Genomic DNA, 22,938 nt, shown 5'->3' on the forward strand with positions numbered 1-22,938 from the left:
GAATGGGAGATTCTCTTCATAGATGAGCCGCCAATAAATCTGCAGCAACTGTGTGATGCTACCATCTCAGTATGGACCAAAATCTCTGAAGGACATTCAAACACCTTGATGAAACTATGTCATGAAGAATTATGGCAGTGGTGAAGGTAAAAGGGGGTCCAACCCAATACTGGCAAGGTGTACCTAATAAAGTGGCCAGGGACTGTATGTATACTAAAACAGTATAAGCTATGCAGTGCACAGCTAGTACTATGTAGTGAGTGCTATGAATTTACCTTTCAGTTGTCTGTTAAATCTGGCCAGTTATCATTTAAGGAATCTGATTTGATAAAAAACACGACTGTAACCTCTCTGGCATGGAGCCAATCACAATATGGCATGTCATAGCCCATTCTTCTGTTGTAAAGATGGCACTGTCATAGAATTTCCTGGTTTGGATATAGTGTCGGTGACTGACCTAATATCACAGCAAGAAGGGTAAGGTTCTCAATTTCTTGTCCTAAATTATCATAAATTACACACAAACTCCTGCACAACACCAAGCAACTGCATAAATAAGCAGGCAACATCTTTTTTTTTGTTCAATTATGATGGTGTGCAGGAATTTGCTTGCACAAAGACTGTGATAAATCAATAAATTGCATTTAGTTTCAGCACTTTTGGTGCCTTTAAGTTTAAGACTGGCATCAAATAAACCTCTTTTGAAGTGACCATGCTGGGCTCATATATAAATTTCCATGTAATCATGTTCAAAAGTAAAAAACAATCTAATTATAACAAAAAGAATTGGATTCCAAACCAACAGGCTTAACTGTTAAGTTTCCTAAACCTGAAAATCTTTTAAAGTACTACTTACATTTCACTCTAACATTTTCATTCTCAGTCTCTCCCTCTCTGTTATCTTCTGAGCTGAATTAACCTTAAGAAAATCGACCTCACTCTCTCGTGGGACACAGGATATCATTGTTTGCATAATCCAGATTAAAGTGATCCAAAATGAAAACTACAAAAGCTCAAGGCCTCTCCATTTTGTGTCATCCTGTTGGATGTCTCATGATGTCATGGCGTTACATCATGTGCGGGGTAAAACGGGCTAGAAGACGGTTGTTCTTGAAAATAACTTCAATAGATTCAGTAAAAGAAAAACAGCAAGAAAGCATGCCTGCTTTTAACTTTATAGGAAGTGTTTGAAAACAGTCCTTTATGAGATCACATGAAGGAAAAATACCAAGGTACACAGAAAAAAGTCAAATCTTAAGATACCAAACTGTCCCAATTTCAGTAAAAATATCTTTTTTGACTTATTTTAAGCCGTATTCACTTGACAAATCCAGACAGACATCTCTTTGTCAAGACAGAAAACACAAAAAGGAGTGTACTGTTGTAATAAGTAGGAATCCTGCCAGGAAATGTGGCTAATGTTGATATTCTTGAAATAAAATTACTAACTTTTTAGCTCATTTGTCAGAAGAATGTGGCTCAGAATAGGAGTAAATAAATATTTTAGACAAATATGCTTGTTCATATTAGGGTTTTAGCAGTGTAGACCCATATTTTCTATGGCTGACAACTCCTCTGTCTGATGATAAATATGATCATATTTACAGTCTTGTGTAAAGGTGTTAGAGAAAAGGTCAAGCATCTCTTTTGTCCAGGTCTTTTCACCTGGTGATACGCTCAAAGACTACAAGTAGTTTTTGGGTCCTTGGGACATCCAGGACATGACCAGGGGCTCGTGGCAACCCTTCAACATGCCTGGACATTACCATAGGCTGTAACATCCACGCCTTACTCTGCCCAAAAAGTGTGGACTTTGTTGTTTTTCAAACCAATTTCTATGTTCCTGAAAATATGCAAGGACATCCAGAGCGTGATCAGGGTTGTGTAATCCTCCTTTCTGTCTAGTGGTGCCCTCAGGCGGCTCACTCGCCACATTTATGCCTAACTTCAGACTCAACTTTTGGCTCAACATGCCTCAAAGTCCTACACAGATCTGTATATATGAAATAAAGAATTAAAGTATATGAATATAATAACTTATTATGTCTTTAACAGTTAACATTATTTATTTATCTATATATTAATTGAGTTAAATATTTTAGTTATTTATCTTTTAATCTTCTTTATTTGATTCAGAATTGTTAATAAATAAGTAAAAAAAGAATTCATGGTAAATGCTTAGATATTTTTTTATTTATCAATGAAATGTCAGATTTAGATTTGATTTATAGGAATAGGAATAGCCTTTATTGTCATTATACAGAATGTACAACGAGATTGGAGAGCTTCTCCTTTTCAGTGCAATAGATAAATAGTTAAGTTAAAAAGATTAAAAGATTAGTTTATTTCATATCATTTTAAAGAATTATGTGTTTTTTAAGAAAAAATAGTAACTTTATAAAGCTAAAATTCATCTTTTATTTGGTTATTTTATTTTTCTCTGTCATTTTATTTTATTCAAAACTGTTTCTGATCTATTAATTAGTGCTTTCTCTAAGAAATATTGATAATAAAAATAAATAACTGATGGTGAATGCTGAGATTTCAAAAAAAATTACAAATCAATTAATTTATTCATTCAATTTATTTATTTTTTTTTACATTATTTCTGATGATTAACTGTGGTTATTCAAGAAAATAAAGACAGTGACCTTAAAAAGGTAAAGAATGGTTGGAAAATTATTTATCTATTTATTTATTTATTTATTATTTTATTATTGATTTATTTATTTGGTTATTGATTTATTTATTTATTATTTATTCATTTTGTTAATTATTGTAGTTATTTATCTTTTCACACCCATTTTTTTATTCTACATTGTATGACATCCAAATATTCAGTGCTTTCTTTAAAAACCATCAATGAAAAAAAAAACATAATTGGTGGTCAGTGCTAGGATTTTTCCTTTAATTTTATTTGCCAATGAATTTATTCATCAAATTTATGATATATGTATTTTGTTTTAAATTATTTTTGATAATCAATACATGGTTATTTTAGAAAAAAAAAGACAGAAACCACAAAAAAGAATAAAGAATGGTTTTAAAAAACTGATTTGATTATTTATTAAATTCTTTTTCTTTTAGCAATTGTCCCAAACTTTTTTTCTGGAATGTTATTCAATCAATGTTTTTGTTTATGTTTTTATTTACATCTTTTTTTTTTTTATGTATATTTGTATTTATCATACTGTGAGAACTCAGCCAAGAAAAACTTAATCTGTGGTCCATTTTGATACAGAAATCTAAGGGATAAACAGCAGTGCGATCAATAACACAGTATATTTTGTCTGCAGGTGCGGTGCAGGCGCAGTAATTCACGTCTGGGATCCGTCTCAGAGAGAATTTATGAAGTGTTTGTCCACATCACATACATCACCGTCTTAATATAAGAACTTAATGAAGCCTGCTGAGGCTGCAGCAGCCGAGGCGAGGCTTCAAAGACGGATGATAACTTCTCTGAGCCGCGCTGGTGAGCATCACTTTTCAGACGTTTCATCAGGGACGTTGCTGTAGGGTCACTCCAGCATGCAACATGAATCATTGGCAATTAGGCAGAGTAATGGAGAGAAAGGTTTAGGTGTAGACGATGGTGTAGAGGGTCTCTAATACACCGCAGAGAAGCAGGTAAAGTACTCTAAAGACTTCCTGTAATGTTGCTCTGGTTGTTCCAGGAACACACGCACGAGTGTTTGTGGGCTGAGCCTCTTTGATCAGTTAAATGTTGTGTGACGAAAACACAGTCAGGCAGTTTTACCTGTTTGTGTGCGTTTAGTGTTTTGAGCGCCGTTTTGAGACGTTTCAAATGGAGCTCGGAGCAGTCGGTAAACTGGAGCTGTTTGTGTGCACTCCTGCAGAGCAAATGAACACTGGAGACAAGGAGCTCAAACTGTCATTATGTTTGTTACTGAGTCACTACATGGGCAAGAGGCTTGTTTTAAACACTCGCTAAATGTGCTTTTAGGATTATGAGTACAAGTGGGTAAGTTTATGGTTCCTAATGAGAGGATTTGGTCCCTAAAGGGGGTATAAATACAATCTAAGCGGCCTCAGGATGTTAATAAATGTACTGCTTTGCATTTTTTCCTGTTTATTGCAACAGACACCATTTAGATAAAAAAAATAAAGACTTAAATGATTCAACAGTGCACATGTGGCATCACTTGATTTAAAATTTAAGCATGCACGTACATTGTTATGATTACAACATATTGTCAATTTTCTTCAGAAGTGTTGATTTTTTATTTGTTCCTTAATAAATGACTGTTACATAATCTCTAAAGAAGATAGAAAGCATTATTTGCTATTGTTTTCTAATCTGGGCTAGCTTTTCCAACCATCAGACCTTATCCTATGCTAATGCTAATGGTGAAGTCAGTACATAACAAGGTGGTCCATTAAACCTGCCAAACAATTTACACTTTGTGCGAACAATGTTATGGTTTTCATCTAAGTAGGGAAATAAATGTTCAGAATACCTCCAAAGCATGTGCACTGTTTCTGTTTCTCTCCTAATTCTGTGCAGATGTCTGCGTTCCTGTAGAGCAGTATTACTCAACCCTACTCAACCAAAGAGCCAAACTGTTAAAAAATACCTTTGCAAGAGCCACAGTCTAAGTGGTGAAAAGTGGAAAAAAAAGCTTGAAGTAGCAATAACAATCAGTTAAGGGGGGCAAAAATGGCCAAAAAGCAATAAAAATGTTTGAAAAAAGGCAGAAATGGGGAGGAAAATGCAGAAAACGGGTCAGAAAACAGCAAAAATGGGTGAGAAGTGACAAAAAAAGAGTTACAGGTGGCAGAAAATGGTCCAAAAGTGGCAAAAACATGGCAAAAAAATAAGTAAAAAATGACTTAAATGGGCAAAAAGCAGTAAAGGGTGCCAAAAATGGGCAAAAGTAGGAAACAAGTGATATTTAGTGGCAATAGGTTGCTAAAATGGACAAAAAGTGGCAAAAAAGTGGCTAACATGGGCAAAAACAAGGAAAAAATTGGTATTTAATGACAAAAGGTATCTTTAATGGGTGAAAACGGAGGCTAAAATGGTGAAAGAGGGCAAATATGGAAAAAAAATTGGCAAAAAAAGGGTAAAAGTTGCAACAAAATTATCAAAAATGGGCAAAAAGTGGTATTTAATGGCAAAAGGTAGCTTAAATGGATGAGAAGTGGCAAAAAATGGTTAAAAAAAAAAAAGGGGCCAAAATGCTTCCCTTTTTAAGGTTTTCTGGGGGAATAATATTTCAAGTTAAGTCATTAAATCATCATAAAAGAGCCACATACTGCTTCAGAGCCACACATTGAGTATCCCTGCTGTAGAGGGTAAACCTACTCAACAGGTGTGTCTTTGTCAGTGTGAGCATTTCTACGTAATTTAGCTAGTGAGATGGTAGAGGGCACATCATTTACTTTGAGGAAATATCCCTGCTATGTTGAGTTTTGGACCAAAGGAACAAGAGCATCGTCAAGCAGAAACACAGGTTAAAGAGGGGAGCCCAGTACGCCACATTACCAGTCCATCCCTGGCAATAATGTTTGTCTTTGCCTCGTTTGCTGACAGAATGGCTGCAGAATTAAAGATTTTGGACTGTAACCTCGCCCACGCCAGTCTGGGTGGACTGTGTGAAATGTCGGTGGAGTTTCCTTTGATGAAGTCAGATCTAACGGCGACAAAGAGTGACAACAGACTCACCATCTCTCTCACATACTCATTAACAGCATAACCAGTAGCAAGCACAACCAGTGGCTAAATAATAACAAATATCAGCTGAAGGCATGCCGGTGTGCCTATTTCCTGCCTGTTTATTTCCTTTATTATAAGTAAGACATATCAAACATCACCTGAAAGTGTCAGCATTGACAATATGAAGCAATTCTTAGCTGTGCCCTGTTATGGGAATCAAATGGCAGCAAAGATAAATAGTTTTATTGATTAAATGTCTGCTGCACCAATGAGGTCAAAAACCATGACTTAGAGCAGGGTGTCCAAGCTGTTTTTTAACAAAGGGCCAAATACAGAAAATAAAAATAAGGATGACTGGGCCACGGCGTTCCATTAATGACTGACTACACAAAGTAAGTCTTCCTTCTTTAGCATTTAAACCAGTGATCATCAACTTAGCAGCCTGCCACAGCTTCCCATCCAGACCCCAGAAGATTATGAAAATCAGAAAATATGCAGAGAAAAGTATGTGCTTATTATGCCATATCACAGAAATACTTGTGTGCTTCTTGTCTGATAAGCTGCTAGGTTGAAAGTTTTCTTTAGACTTCAAGCTAAGTTAAACTTTCGCATGCCATATTTTTTCCCTCTCAAATTTTCTGAAAATGATAATCCTCTGGGGGTCTGATGTGGCCCCCAGGCCTCCATGTGATTATCACTGCTATAGACTGTTAAACACTGGCTTAATGTTTGATCCATTTAACAGAAATCCATCTGTTAGTCATTAGTAGTGAATATGATTGATGAACATGTACTCATCAGTTGGTTCTTAAAGACGTCTTTTTAATTTCAACTTTCCACTTTAGACACTAAGAATTACATTTTTCCTGCAAGAGAACCACGTAAATAAAATTTCTTGCCAGAAATATGTAGCCAAATATCGCAATCGCCCCCTAGTGGCAGATGCAGTTTAGGCAATTGGAACTGATCTCACTGCTTAAGGCAAAAATGACTCATGGTGAAGAATCTTACATCAAAAACAACAATAATCAAGCAGAAACAAGAGTAAAGGAATCCTGACAGTGATCATTGTACAACAGGCAACATCTACCCCCCCCCCCCCATTTTCACAACTTTAATTATTGGCTCATTGTAGTGCACTTTTCATAATTCCTAAGATTACCATTTTGCATAGGACACCTGTGGTAAAGTTATGTTTTCTTGTAAGGAAAGAGTAAAGCCACAATTACAGAGCTGGGAACCACAGTTCAATGAGAATCAGCACACCACTCTTTCCTGTAAACCACAGGTGTCAAACTCAAGGCCCAGGGACCCATGGAACGATTATATCCGGCCCGTGAGATCATATCATATTTTTATTATAACTGACCCACCAGTATGAGGTCTGCAGATTTCCTCCAGTATAATAACGTAAACTTCAACTTGATTATTTAAACTAGAATGGCCGTCTGAGGTAGCAGACCCACGCCGAAGCAGCGCCACCGAGGAACTCACGCTCCCATTGATTAGTATGGTGTTCAAAATTTCAAAGTCAGAGAAAAACCAAACAGGTGTGCAGATCATCACCACTGATTCTTCCCTATTACTATCCCAATATTCCCTGAAAGTTTGGTGAAGATCCGACTTTCCGTTCTCGAGTTATCTTGTACACATACAAACAAGCAACAAACATAACCCCCTGCCGATTTCATCGGCATTGGTAAACATCCTTGTTAAGCCATAAAAAAAATCTAAAAAATAAATAAATAAATAAAGAGTAAGAAAAATTAGATAAAAAGTCAAGAATGTGGGGAAAAAAATTTATTCGTGTTTTATTTCATATTTTCAATTTTACATCTCAAGATTACAACTCAAACTTATGAATTTGACTTTTCATTTCATGCTTTGACCTTTTCAACTCATAATTTGGACTTTATATGTCGCATTTTTATCTTTTACATTCCAAATTCTCACTTTTGAGTCATATTTTGACCATTTCAACTACTTACTTTGGCTTTTTAATCCCATACTTCGACTTTTAAACATGATTTCATTTTTCTTTCTCATATTTTGACATTTTAAATCCATAATTTTTACTTTTTGTATCATATTTTGACCTTTTACACTCCCAATTTTGAATTTAAATAATATTTTTTACTTTTAAAGTCATCATTTTGAATTCTAGCTCATATTTTGACATTTTCAGCTCCTAATTTTGGCTTTTTAATCCCACATTTTGAACTATAAGACTAACAATTTAAAATTTTAAGACATAATTGACTTTTAATCTTGTGATTTCAAATTTGATCTCATATTTTGTCCTTTCAGACTTATGATTTCAACTTTCTCCTCATATATTTGTGCTTTAAAAACATTCTTTTTGAATTTTTAATATTGTGTTTCGATCTTTTGAACTAATAAATTGGAATTTTTCTCTCAGATTCGAGCCTTTAAACTTTTCATTTTTACTTTTTTGAATTTCCAGATGATTCATAATCAGTGCTGTTTTTTTCTCATATTTCATTACTGGTAAAAATGGGGTTGACAGTTTATGTAAAATGTTGACTCTGTTCAGCCCTCAGGTTAGACCTAAATCCAGAATCCGGCCCCTGCTGTGATTGAGTTTGACACCCTTCTTTAGACCATTTGCCATAGGCAGGAAGTCACTAACTCAGCGGATAACTTCACTCATGGTGCAAAAGTGTCTCACATCAAAACCAGCAGAAACAAGAGCAGAGGAATCCTGACAGGGATCACTGTGCGACAGGCAACATCTAAAACACATCTAAACATGCTGCCCAAGGGCACAATGGGAAAACACTGCCCCCCCCCCCCAGATTTCAAATGGTATTGGGTGGTGCTTAGATGACTTGACTCTCTACAGAGCTGGACTAACTCTGAATGCATTAACGCTGTCAGCTAAAGGCCCATTTATACTCCCTTTACGTACGAAAGTGTATACGTCCTTTCCAAACGACATTACCGTCCCTGTTCACATACTTCCGTGCATCCTTTACGTTGGCATGGATGTTAACCAATACATCCACCGGGGGGGGGGGGGCATCCCAGAGTCAAAAGTTCTTGACAACAACAAACTCAAAAACAAACATGGTGACTGTGGAGGAGGTATTGATAATGTACCTCTTCCATAAAAGACAAAAAACGGAGGCAGCGTTTCTGACCAACTTGCACAACTTTTCCTCAAAAAGTTCCGCCATTGTTATTTCTTCTTCGTGTCTCACTAGAGCTACGTATCAGGTAGTGGCAGCAACACTGCCCCCACAGTTTCCGGTGGTACTGCTCCGTTAGGCCTGTATCTGTAAACTTTATGGAAACGTGCAGAAATACGGACAAAATGAACACAGAACACACACAGAAAGCTCTGTCTGTATCCGGATCCGTATTTAACGTTAAGCATAAAAGGGCCTTAACACTCCAGTGTTTGATGTGTATGACTGCAATCTTTAAACATGTTATGCATTAATTTTGGAACTTAATCTCATCATGATAGACATGCCTCTGCTAACTGTTCTAGTTTAACTGTTGTAAAATCTGAGTAGATTCAACAGTTCAGTTTGATATTAAGCTTGGGAGCTTCAATTGGAGCTTTGCTACTGCCAGTTAAATACAGATAAAGAGGTTGAGAGTCCTGCAAAAACAAGCATCAGCTGTCATGGTAAATATGATCACACCACAATGACAGTTAAGCATGGTCCACTCATATTCAGGCTGCCAAATCTGCTGATCTTTGTCATGTTTTTTCCACTGGAACAGAGCAGAAACGTCTGCCACAACGTGCACAAACAGGATGCTGACACAATCTAGTCTGCCGGCCTGATCAGACCCCCTCTCCAACATTAAACTTCTTATTAGGGCTGGGTAGCTCCTCCATCTTGGGAGTGATCAGTGATCAACAGCACCAAAGCTCATAAGAGAAAAGGAGAATTAACTTTAAATGAGGCATCATAAACCCACAGTGACACTGTGAGGCTACGTGGGGGCTAATTTAAGCAAGGCCCCAATTTCTGCCAGGTCACAGAGCAGAAATCCACACACAATTACCAACGATGCACTCTGCTCACACAAGCAGCTCCTCTAATCTCTGCACTGAGATGAATGGGATTAATTACTCTACAGTGGGGAGGAGATAGAGCCTGGAGGTGATGAGAGACACACTGTGGTGTTTTTACTCATCAACATGGAGCCGCTGAAGCAGCCAGGCCGGAGCTGGAGCTTGCTCACAGGCTGCAAGGTGCTCTTCATACAGCTCACATGCTTCATGATGGCTGAGGGAAACAAAAATTCTGATCGTCCGAGCATCGCCCTGCAAAGGCAACACAAAGACGGCAACGATGCGCCGCTGTCAGCTGTGATAATCGCACAGAAATCTCAAAATTACGTTTAATCTGGGCGCGTTTTCACATCTGCCAACCCCCACTTAAACCCCCATTCCTCCTCCTCCTCCGACCCCCACACACCCTGGCCTCTGTTTGATAGATGGAGAGATGGATGGAGCTGAAATGGGGGGGTTTCCATTTTCACTCCACGGCCAGTACGGACGCACCACAGCCCTTTTAGCGCATCATCAACATAAGAAAAACACACAATCCACACCACACCTCGGATTAAACTGACACAAAATCGCAAAAACATCTGGCACAGACACAGAACAAAACACATCAGACAGCCATATTCCCAGCAGGCTGTCTCATTCTAGCGATTTTCAAGCATTCACACAGATGGGAGGTGTGAGACGAGCGGAATGAGGAAACTGGGATGACATTGCGCCTGCTTACTGTAAAATAAATTCCCTCGGGTGGATGGAGAGCCTCCGTTTTTCCCTCTTGACTCCCCTCCTTTCCGACGTGCGAATTCCCCGAAATTCAGACCATGCAAAGCAGGTAGTAGTCAGTCATTTCCACCCTGCGAAGTATTTGGTCCAGCTCGGTGTGTGAGAGAGAGAAGAGGAAGGAGGAGAAGAAGAAGGCGAGCCAGCATCCGAGAGGACAGAGCCAGCTGTGGGGAGGAAATGAGGGAGGAAGGAGCGGCCGGGCCAGAGCGCTGCGCACACAGGAGAGGGAGAGGAGGAGGAGGGAGGAAGAGCGGCAGAGGTGCTCTCTCTCTCTCTCCTCTATTTCACAATACAACATCCCCCCATCCCCGCCAGACAGACTGACAGACGGCCTGGGTACCAGTGTTAACAGCGACACCCATTGGTGATGAGAGGAATCACTGTATGGAGGGTGATTAATGCCACAAAGAGGAGGCAGCATCTACAGAGGGGATTTAGGTCCAGACTTTCATCCGAGCATTCCAAAAAAATACGAAGGGCATTAACTGACATGATTATTAAACCTGACAGCTATTTTGTAAACATCATTTCATTTCCTGGCTTTTATTATTTAAGTAACATTCAGTGTCAAACTTATTTATGCCATTTATCATGCCTGAAAAGGGAGGCAGGTCTGGCTGCAGACTGCAGCTAACTTGTTGACCACTACTATGTGACCCCGCCTCTCCCAGGATGGAAGTTGCGTACTTTTCCAGTACAACAAATGCCTAATTTTAAGGCTTTTATAATTTTGAAAAATTCAGCTTTATTTAAAACTAAGTCTGGCAGTTACATTCATGAAATTACAACATCAAACACCACAGACTAATCAAAATTACATAATTTACAGAGCCATGCTGTAGTTAAGGTGGCTATGTAAGTAGGGGTGTAAAGGTACGTGTATTCGTACCGTACCAATTCGGTACGGGCCTCTCTGTACGGTACAGACGTACCGAACGGATACATGTGGAATGAGGCTCATACAGAAAACCAGAGCACAACTCACACTGTCCTGGCAACCGCACAACCACAGCAAACGACAGCAACAGCCTGAATATTCCCAGATTACAGTGTCCTGTTTAGGAACACTTTGTTTCCCAGTAAAATACAACAGTGGACAAAGACAACAACGCTGACATTATTGAGCAGGTGTGTCGCTGACAGCACTTCGTCCAGCAGATCAACCAAAGCATTTAAGTGGCGTGCACAGACTTTTTCAAGGGCGGGGACGAAAAGAAAAAAAAAGGGCACATACAGCACGTTCTCGCCACTGAAGAGGGCACTAAGTTTCACGTGTTTTCGAGGGCACTTTAGACATGTTTATATGTTATACAAATGGCACATTATATAGCCTTAAAACAGACTAACTAGACAGACTACTCAAGTTAGTTTGTAGTTAGGATCAGCATCCACAAGAACTGTGTAGATTCAACCTTGGACTGTGAAGAACACAGAAATAAATAAACAAATCCCTAGGGGGTCTGGGTCTTCCCCCAGAACATTTTCAATTAAGTATGCCATTTTCTGTATTCTAGTGCATTTTAACACCATATTAGCACCAGATAATTCCAACTGGTTCTGTGAGATATAGTTCTGGCTCAATATAGATCAAAAAACGGCCCAACATAAAAGTCATTGCAACAGCAGTGTTTTGCCAATGAGGAGGGCACTTTAGCATGCGTTTTACCACCCGAGGGCAGTTTATCATGTTTTAACCAGCCAAGAGGGCAGTTTAGTGTGTTTTGCCAATGAGGAGGGTACTTAAACCAACTTTGTGCCACTCAAGTGGGCAGTTTATTATGTTTTAACCAGCCAAGGGGGCAGTTTAGTGTGTTTTGCCAACCAGGAGGGCTCGTGTTTTGGCTCCCAAGAGGGCACTTTAGTGTGTTTTGGCTCCTAAGAGGGCACTTTAGCACATGTTTTGACCACCCAAGAGGGGTACTTTAATGTGTGTTTTGGCTCCCAAGGGGGCACTTTGGCACACGTTTTTCAACAATTGGGCCACAAGGGCGGGGGTGTGCCCCCCCCCCCCCCCCCCAACTCCCTTGTTCACACAACTGAAGCATCTGAAAAGGCATCACCCAAACAAGAACATCACAGTAACAAGGAGGAACAACAAAAAGTCTCACCAGCCAGTTATGAATTTCCCATGATTTAAGATCTTTTCATTATAACAAGGGTGCTCTGGTTTTGAGAATAAAAGTAGTTCTAAACGCGGTACCTTCAACTGTCAGCCTCAGAGGAGGGGGAAAGTGGACCCCATTATGTCTGCAGCTGCGTCATAGGTAAAATTATCCTCAGATTTCACACGGCTCTAACCTGTTTATCCACTAAGATGAGCTGTGAAAAGTTCTGCCAAACTTTGCAGTAGGTCCCACTGGTTAAAAAAGTAATCCAGTGCTGAAGTCTGTGTTGGAATCAGCAGGATAGTTGCTAATTAGCATACTTAACAAGCTAACTTACGGTAATATGATGATGCGTTCTGTCACAGATTCAGGCAAAAATCCAAAAACAAAAGGAGAAGGACCCAAATGCAGATAAAGAAAAACTGATTTAATTAAACAAACAAAAGAACTTACTTAAAAATAAATCCAGGTAAAGCAAAACTCACTGAAGGAAACAAACCACTGGAGAAGCACGGGGAGAATCACGAGTAGAATCACAGAGGGACACGTACGATGAACTGACAAAGGACAGGGAGAAACACAGAACTTAAATACACAGGGAGTGATTACACAAGGAGAGACAGGTGTGGGTAACGAGACTCAGGTGAAACTGGTGAGGGTAATCACAGTGGAGGGAAACTGAAGCAGGAAGAAAAACTGGAGTCACACACAAGGGAAGGCGACTACAAAATAAAACAGGAAACATGGTACATTTCACAAGAGGCACACAAGGACTGAAAGACAATAAACTGAACTAAACAATACCAAAAGTACAACCTAGGAAGCTAGAAGGAAAACCTAACTAGAAATAAAACTAGAAACATTGCAATAACAACAAATAAACAGGAAAACACTGAAGAACGTCATAAACCAAAACCTAGAACATGACACGTTCAAGTTAGCTGTGAAATTTTAGTGTTTAAAGAACAGATATAAATATGTCAATATATCAATTAAAATAACCTGGTAATTAAAAAACGCATTTATTTAGTGATATTTTTACTCATTGAAGACCTTTTGTAAGGAGTTTGCAGAATTATTAATCATCTAAATGTAATTTATACTGCCTATTTAATGTAATACAATCTAATAAAACAAATAATAATAATAAATTCTGTCATTTATGCACTTTAATTACCGTACCAAAAACATACCAAACCGTGACTTCTAAACTGAGGTACGTACCGAACTGGAGTTTTTCCATACCGTTACACCCCTGTATGCAAGCCAGTCTAGCTAAGCTAGCTTTAAGCTTTAGCTAACATAGCTATAACAAGGCTAAGATAGCTACATAGGTAACAAACTGATATAGCTTACATAGCTAAGTTCACGTAGCTTAAATGGCTAAGTAGTTAAGCTTTAGCAAATGTAGCATAAGCTAACATAACTAACATAGCTTCATAAGCTTAAACTTCAGCTACATAAGATATGTAGCTATTTTACACAAATGATATACAGAGCTATGTTAGCTATGTGGTTAAGGTTACTTTGTAAGTCATGTGTCTAACCTCTTTTTAAGCTTAATGAGCATAGCTTAAACACAGTTAAGTTAGCTACATATATAACAAATTGACATAGTTTATATAGCTAAGTAAGCTTTATCAACCTTAGCATAAGCTAACATAACCAACATAGCTTCATTAGCTTAAGCTTAAAATACATAAGATACGTAGCTATTTTATGTGAATAATATAGAGAGCTACACTAGCTTTGTAGTTATGGTTTCTACAAAAGCCAATGTAGCTAAGTTAGCTTTAAGATTTAGCAAACATAGCTAAAACATAGCTAAGTTAGCTACAAAGGTAACAGATTGGCATAGCTTAGCCTACGTAGCTAAGTTAGCTTTAGCAAAGAAATCAACTTTACTCATTAACAAAGTGTTGCAACTGCAATCATGAAATAACAACAAACACAAACACTGCAGATTAAGCAACAATTCATAAATAAAACAGTGTAATGGTCAGAGGTCTATTTTATCCAATCCAATCCAACGTTATTTGTTAAGCACTTTAAAAACAACCACAATTCTTCAAAGTGCTGTACAGGAGAATAAATAAAAGTACAGAATAAATAAAAGTACATAAAAAACATAGCAGCTCACAAAAGATAAAAGAAGAGCACTAAATATAAAATACAGAATCAATTTAAAAGACATAAAACATAAGTAACATGAAAAGGCACGCATAAAAAAATACCAAATAAATAAAAAGTCGGTGACTACTGTGTGTTAAAGGCCAGAGAAAAGAGATGGGTTTTAAGAAGAGATTTAAAAAAGGGTAGAGATATTTTAGGATTAAATTACGCCTTTTAGATGTAATTACACGAACAGTAGCTCATTTAAGCTATGTTAGCTTTAGCTTAAGCTAACATTGCTATGCTAGCTAAGCTGCCTTAGGTTACTATGTAAGCCAATTTAGCTAAGTTAGCTTTAAGCTTTAGCAAACTTAGCATAAGCTAACGTGACTAATATAGCTGCACTAGCTTAAGCTTCTTGAGTGGGATAGCTAATTATATACAGATGAGGACAAAATTAACAGCCTCCCCATGGAAATTTTCCCTTTTTTCAAAGTATCTCCCAAGTTCTGTTAAACAGTGTAAAGCATTTTTAACACACCATAAGTTTACCAAGGGTAAAATTATTAGCCCCGTTAGCCATTGAGCCATAGCACAAACCGCTATTCTGCAATCATGCTTTAACATTGTAATGCTCAAAGCTGGTAAAATCAAGTTAAAGCTGAGGGTTATCTTCCAGTGTACACACAATATCAAAACTTCAGTTAGGGGGTTTGAGCCATCACTGAAGAAAGCATCATGGCAAAAACATAAGAAATCAGTTCAGACTTGAGAAAAAGAACTGTGGTTGCTCACAAAGCAGGAGAAGGAAAGTTCAATTCAATGGCCATGCACAGGAATGGACTGAGAAGTTACAGACCAAGAAAAACTCCTCTTCTGCACAAGAGACACTAGACTGAAGTATGCTAAGAAAACGGGGGGAAAAGATAATGTGTCTTCAATATTTATCAGTTGAAAAAAACCCAGTGAGCTGTATCTGGAATTTTAAAGCTAGAAAACATCCTTGAAAACAGGATGAAATGGGTTCTGGATGTTTAAAACTGAATTTTAACAATTCTTCAACTGTTAGTTAACAGTCATCATGAAAATTGACACTTTTTAGATCTATTAGGCAGCAAGTGGGGATGTCCAGTGTAAAAAATAAAAAATAAGCATGTTTACAGCCTGGCTCAAATATGATTTCAGTCAGAATTATAAATGCCTTGTTAGGCCAAGACAGTCTGGCTGCAGACCCTTCATCTCTGACGGCTACTCTTGCAGACCGTTAATCTGAGACGCTGTATATCTCAGTAGAGAAATACATGCTAAAACTTTCTAAATACATTCTGATCAAACTTCCCTTAAGGGCTGGGCAAAAGTTAAGGTAAGGGTTAGAATACCAGAAGTTAAAAACCTGACCTGCAAAACCTGATAACAAAACATTTAATAAAGCTAAGGAAAAAAGTTTATCCTCAATGAAAACATTTTAATTCAGCTTTATTCATGAACAAAGTCAATCACCACAATGCAAACATCACAGACCAAGCAACATTTCACAGAAAGAAAGGTCATAGGACTTCTGGGATTAGATATGAAAAGACCCATTTTAGAAGTAGTTACACAAAAGGTGACTCGCTGTAGCTCTATTAGCTTTAGCTCGAGCTAACATAGCGACACTAGCTACATAATAAAGGTTATTACATGAGACTATGTTGCTAACTTATCTTAAGTGATGTAGTGAGCTATAACAAATGTAGCTAAAGCTAGCTAAGTAATAAACATGTACAAATAAGCCTGTGTAGCAACATTAGATTAAGTGTCGACATGAGCTCTACCCAACATAGCTAAAGCTAACATACATCGCTTACATAACTGCCTTTCATTCTTAGCCTTAGTTACATTAGCTACATAGCTATGTTAGCTGTGTACCTCTGTTATCTACAGCTAAGTAAACTTTAGCAACATGAACTGTAGCAAACTCTAGCAATGTAGAGAGCATAGTTACATAGCCTTTATAGCTGCTTTGTGAGATCAGCTTTAGCTCCATTAGCTATGCAGCTCCATAATCTATAGCTAAGTTAGCTTTAGCATCATGAGCTTTAGCAAATGTAGCGAAAGCTAACATAACTTTGAAGAGAACATAGCTACAGAGCCTTCATAGCTGCTTTGTGAGATTAGCATCCATTATCTATAGTTAATCTATAGCAGGGGTGTCCAAACTTTTGATGCATCATGGTGTCACTTTTATATACCCCACCTTGATATTAAAGTTTGTAAAACCCGTCTAATATAGGTTAAGATATTCTCAGTGATTGGGTATGCTTAAATGGCCAGTTGATGACTGACAAGGCAAATAGCCAATCATTTGAAGCATATTGGGGAGGTCAGATTTCACAGGGCCCTGGTCGGCTCTAGCTACCACTGGCTCCACCCCCGGAACATCATTGGTGCTGCTATTTGCTGCTGTAATCCATAAGGGCATTATGAATCAAGATGTCTTTATTATATTGGTTGCCAATATGTTTACTATTTATAGTGTTGTCTCAATTTAGTCCTGAAAAAAAAAACAGCATAAAAATTTGTCAAAATGTTTGTTTACAGTGTTAGCATGGTAGCATTGCCTTGTGCTGAAACTAAGAGGAATAATACAGTCTAGCACAAGCTTCATGCTCTGTTGAGGGCCCTATTTCATTTATTTTAATGAATTTTTGACAGGACAATCAAAAATGGGCCACATTTGGCCCCCCGGGCCATAGTTTGGACACCCCTGATATATAGTTATCAGTATGACCTGGGGCAAATGTAGCTAAAGCTAACATAGCTACATAGATAAATAGATAGTTCACATAGCTGCTTTGTGGGCTAAGCTTTATCTATGTTAGCTACTTAACTATGCTATCTGCAGCAAACAGAGCATAGCTGAAATTGGAAATATATTGTACCAGCAGATAACACATCTTTTCTGAGATATACGGTGTCTCAGGTAAATGGTCTGTGAGACTGGCCATCACAGATTACCAGTCTACAGCCAGACCCCTCTCTTTAAGGCACAGAATGAGGGTGACTTTCAGTGTTGTTTTAAAGATACAAGAATCATGGCATATAAGACTGCAGGCCAGCATGTAACTGTCAGCTGCTCCACGTTGAGCTCAATTATGGCTGACGTTAAGTTTTATAGAGCGTTTTAAATGCAGTGCCCCCATGGATCTTTCACTGCATGAAGGGGTCCCTTAGACTTTGTTAAATACTTTTTGCAGACTATAGTCACTATTTAAAGGAGGAAGTAAACAATCATTTCAAAATTTCTCCTCAGTCCTTTTGCAGCAGTGGCCATGCTAATGTCAGCCACCTCTGTCTCTTCTTGCATCTTGTTTTCCCTTCTCTGCATTATTTTATGACACTGTTTGAATTGTGTTTAGTTTCAAGTGTTCTCCAGTGTGTTTGAAGTCAACAGCTTGACAGTAACAGAAATGAAGAGGCTTCGCAGTAATCATGAAATGATTCAAGAGCTCTGAGCATATTGCCAATCATCAAGCCCCCACAACCATAGGACCACGACTGCAGTTCACTATGTCCATATCAGAATACAGACTAAAAGATATTTCCTAGTTTAAAGCAACAATCGTTAACTGAAGAGTTCATCTACTATCTGGTTAATGGTATTTAAAATTAAAACAATGAGACAGGGTCATGAGCAGCAAAATGAAAAGGAGGACATTTTCAGTTTGTTTGAAAATTGATGGTAGAAGACAAAAGCAAAATCATCTGTTTTCAATTTATCCTGTTGTTATTCATCCTAAAGGTCTGAGTAATGGAGGCAGAATTTATTCAACAACCTTTTTTAATCAGGGCTGTTAAATGACTGGATGTTTTTACAAGAAACCTAATGACACATCTTTTTAATCTGGCTTTTAATATGGGCTTATTTTAGGCATGTTTTTATTTAATAAGGGGGCCATAGTTTACCATTTTAAGACAAGTTTATATTGGTCTCCCTGCCTGTGAAGTCTGTTGCAGAAAAACACTCCAGCATAGGATTTTTGTATGTAAAAAAAAAAAAAAAAAAAAAATCCTCGATTTCAGCCCTGCTCAGATCGAGCTGTTTCTGTGTCTTTAAATGTTACTGAGTTGCCTGACTCCGCCCCTGACCACGCCCCTCTCAGGAAATGGATGTGGCTCTCCTCTCAGCTGCCAGCTCTCTTCAAATGAGATGCTAAACTGTGCTTTCGCTGTAAAAAGCAAAAACTGGAAGTGTACTCATTCTGTGTATCTCTTTTCTGTGGACATATTGTACAAAGAAACAGAAAGCTTTGCTAAAAGTTGCACTCATGCAGGCAGTCTTATAGCCTTGACTTGTCACCATGCAAACTGAAAATCAGGCCATTGCCAGCGAAGATGTGCATCTCACGTGCACAGTCTGGAACTTCAGAAACTTTAATACGATAAGAAATATACAGTATTGCATGTGCAAAATGACTCACTGATTTCCAGTTAATGTGATAGCATTTACACTTTTCAGGGGTTCATATCTTCAGTTTCCTTCTGCATAGGTAACCCACTTAGGCTAAACAACCGAGCTAAGAGATTTTCTCAAGAAACTGTGGAACTTGTACCAGGCTAAGGACAGTCTTGTTTCATGTTTGAATAAAACTGTTTTTCTTTTGAAAAAGAATGAGGGACTTCTGGTAGAAGTTAAAACATTTGCTTAACCACAAAAAATAAGAACTTGCTATGGATAGAAGTGTAAGGGCTGGCTGGAGAAGCATCCCTGGTGAGGACATTAAAGTAGGAAGCCATGTCCAGTGGGTCATGGTTATGTGCCTGATTGATTAAGATTTTTGATTATGATTAAAACATTTAGGGAATTTGGGTTGCAATTTTACACTAAAAGGAGGCAGTGGTGGATCCTGACACTAGACAATTTAAGAACCACTGCTTTCGTCCAAAAGGTTAAGATATTCTATATGAACAAAAGTATTTAGCCATACCTGTTCATTTTTATATTCAGGTGTTTCAATCAGACCTGTTGCCACAGGTGTATAAAATCAAGCATCTAGCCATGAGGTTTCCATTTGCAAACATTTTTGATCCTAAATGGGTCGTTCTGAAGAGCTCAGGGACTTAAAGCGTGGTACTGGCATGGATGCCACTTTGGCAAAAATTTTTTGAAATTTCATTCCTGCTGGATATTCCCCAGTCAACTGTCAGTGATATAATTGGAAAGTGGAAGCGTTCAGGAACAAAAGTAACTCAGCCATGACGCCAAAAAATCACAGAGCAAGATCGATGACTGCTAAGGTGTAAAATATGTAAAAGTCACCAACACTCTGCAGATTCCATCGCTGCTGGGTTTTGAACTTCCACTGGAGGAGGAATAATTTTATGGGGCTCTTAACCTGCTGTTTGAGGAGGCTGAAGCATTGGGAGTGCACGTCTCCTGGGCCAAAACAAAGGTCCCAGCATTCAGGGATGCCTTCAATGCTGCCATTGAATCTGAGAGCGTGGAAGTTGTAGAGTAGTTCACCTACCTTGGCAGTGTAAGTCATTGATCCTCAGACTGCAAGGTTGAGCTCAACCACAGACTTGGACTTGCAAATGGGGCAATGGGTTTGCTGAGCAGGACAGATGAAGGTCAGAGTATTTCTGTCCTTGGCCTTCCTGGTCTTACTATACTTTTGTGGGGCCTGGATGTTGACTTGTGGCCAGAAGTGACAGAAGGACTCCTTCGTGACAATTACTCTTTGGTGCATTTTTGGATATCGCTGGCAGGACCAACACTGACATTTTTAGGAGAGCAGGGATGGGAAGGGTCAGCTGCCTGATACGGGAACAGTAACTTCACTTTTACAGGGACCTGGCGAGCTTTCCCGGGCCTGATCTAGCTCACCGCATACTGGGTGCCCTGGACCTGGTGGACTGGACCAGACGGTGGGAGTAACCGGGTGACATGGAGAGGGCAACTGGGAGGATACCTGGAGAGATTTGGTAAGGGCCCGGCACAGGGTTGGAGGATGGTCATCAGGAGGCCAGAGCAGTACTAGGCCAAGGCTGAAGATGACCTGATTTCAGGAATAGGGCTCGGCCCCTTATCTCCAGTGAAGGGCAGTACTAATGATTCAACATATCAAGGCATTTTGGGCAATGCTATGCTTCCGAATTTGTGGCAACAGTTTGGGGAAGGCTTTTCTTCTCCAACATGACTGTTTCCCAGTGCACAAAGACAGAACTATAAAGACATGGTTTGATGGGTTTGGTGTGGAAGAACTTGACTGGCCCTCATAAAGCCTTGACCTCAACCCCATCGAGCACCTTTGAGATGAACTGGAACAGGGCCAGGCCTTCTGGTCCAACATCAGTGCCTGACCTCATAAATGCACTCCAAATCTTGTGGAAAGCATCAGGAAAGAGTACAGGCTGCTATAGCTGCAAAAGTACATTCATTTGAATACAAAGTCATCACAGTCCCTGTTGGTGCAATGGTCAGCTGGCCGGGTACTTGTCCTTGCATGTCCTGCAATGACACTAGCACATCAGACACAACCGTCTGCATGCTATAGACAATATAAGGCACCTTACTGAGAAGAAATATTAGCTTTAGAGGTCTTTGAGTGCACACTGCTTACTTCACCATGGAAACTTTAACAGCATTAGATTTATTCTTTTCTGTCAGGATGTAAAGTGAATTTAACTGTAAAAAAAACACTCAAAGGATAAATGGCATTCCGTAGCTTTAAATTGTCTGGAACAGAGGATAAAATATGCAAAGACACATGAGCCAAATCAGGACAGGGCCTTTACTAGAGGGAGTTTGAGCTCAAAAGGAACCAGGGAAAAGTTAGTAACCCAGCTGAACTAAGCTGTGTCTATCCTGTCTCTCCTTTCTATCTCTGGCTCTGTCTATATTTGTCTCCCTCTCGATCTGCATCTCTTTCTTCCAGCCCCTCTTTGTCGAACGTCCCTTTGTTCACTCGACTGTAAGCTGTTTCTAAATGCCACAGTCAGAGGCATCAATGGCAGACTAACTCTTGCACACATTGTTCTTGCATGCGCTGTTTGCTTCACTGCACATGAAATGACTTTGGATGTTCAGATTACTTGAACGTCAGAGGAAGAATCAGCAGTTTGTCGATTAAATAAACCTTGATATGTGGCTTTATATCGAAAACCCTTTAATGTGTGCTGTAATAAGAGACAGCTCTGCTCTAACTGTTTCTCGCAGTGTTCTCCATCTGAGCTATTCTTATCCTCCGCTGCTCTAATGACCTGACATCTCCACAGGGATCATTAAAGTTTCATCTGACCTAATCTAAAAATTGAAGTCCCCTTAAGCAAGGCACTTGTCTGCTCCAGTGAAGCTGCTCAGTGTCCATCAGGAGGGAAATGTGTGTTGTAATGAGAAGCTGTGTGAGGAATAATGCTGCGGGGAGGAACACATTTAAAGCCATGTTAACACAAAGACGAATATGTCTGCCTGTGGGCAACGGACAAAAAAGCACAAGGGAAACAGACGGATGGTATCTGCTTTTTTCTTTTGAAACTGGTGACAAAACAAAGAGAGCATCCACTTTTCCTCATTGGTGCACGGTGACATCATGCAGAGGGAGACAGGAAGAGACAGAGTGGAGGGGGGGAGGCTGTGAAGTCAGGACCTACAGCCTATCAGTCTGCGTCTAGACGGAGGATTAGTCCTTCATGTACATCACAAACAGTTTATCCTTCATTTCTACATCATCATCCTTCTTTTCTGCATAAAGGTTCGATTAAAATGTTCCTCTTTTAAACAAGATTGCCTGCATCTATCTGTACAGATCTTTAGTTTGATATATCCATCTTTAAAGCAAATAAATAGTCTCCGACATGATTTGAAAGCTTGGCTTCTGGACCCCGTTTGCATCTGAGATAAGAAGCTGCTGTATGGGCTCTGCTTGTTTGTCCCTGTTTAGTCAGACAATGCTGTGTTCAATCCAGTTTTGGTCTAAAATGAAATATAACAAAAATTTCAGGCCAGACTCACCTGAATTTTGAGATTTTTACACTATATGGACAAAAATATTCAGCCGCCTGACCGTTGCACCAACAGCGTCTGTGATAACATCTTATTAAAAATGTACTTAAATATGGAGTTGGCCCCCTTTTGCAGCTATAACAGTCTCCGCTCTTCCCTGAAGGCTTTCCACATGATTTGGAGCACTCCTGATGGAATTTGTGCCCATTCATTCTGTAGGGCATTTCTG

General features: G+C 39.0%; 1 protein-coding gene across 9 annotated transcripts in view; it reads right to left on the minus strand.

The window, feature by feature from the left end:
* Positions 1–13,164, minus strand: part of ctnnd2b (catenin (cadherin-associated protein), delta 2b) — a 273,868-nt gene extending 260,704 nt beyond the window's left edge. For 7 of the 9 annotated variants that reach the window (XM_041803823.1, XM_041803822.1, XM_041803816.1 and 4 more), the window contains exon 1: positions 10,453–10,672. The gene's annotated coding sequence lies outside the window, so the exon portion shown is untranslated. Of the gene's footprint in view, positions 1–10,452; positions 10,673–12,950; positions 13,031–13,066 lie in introns of those variants that run through there. The other 2 variants (XM_041803815.1, XM_041803814.1) reach the window with 2 other exon arrangements.
* Positions 13,165–22,938: the final 9,774 nt, after the last annotated feature.

The sequence above is a fragment of the Cheilinus undulatus genome, linkage group 13, assembly GCF_018320785.1.
Source record: "Cheilinus undulatus linkage group 13, ASM1832078v1, whole genome shotgun sequence".
In the NCBI taxonomy this organism is placed as follows: domain Eukaryota; kingdom Metazoa; phylum Chordata; class Actinopteri; order Labriformes; family Labridae; genus Cheilinus; species Cheilinus undulatus.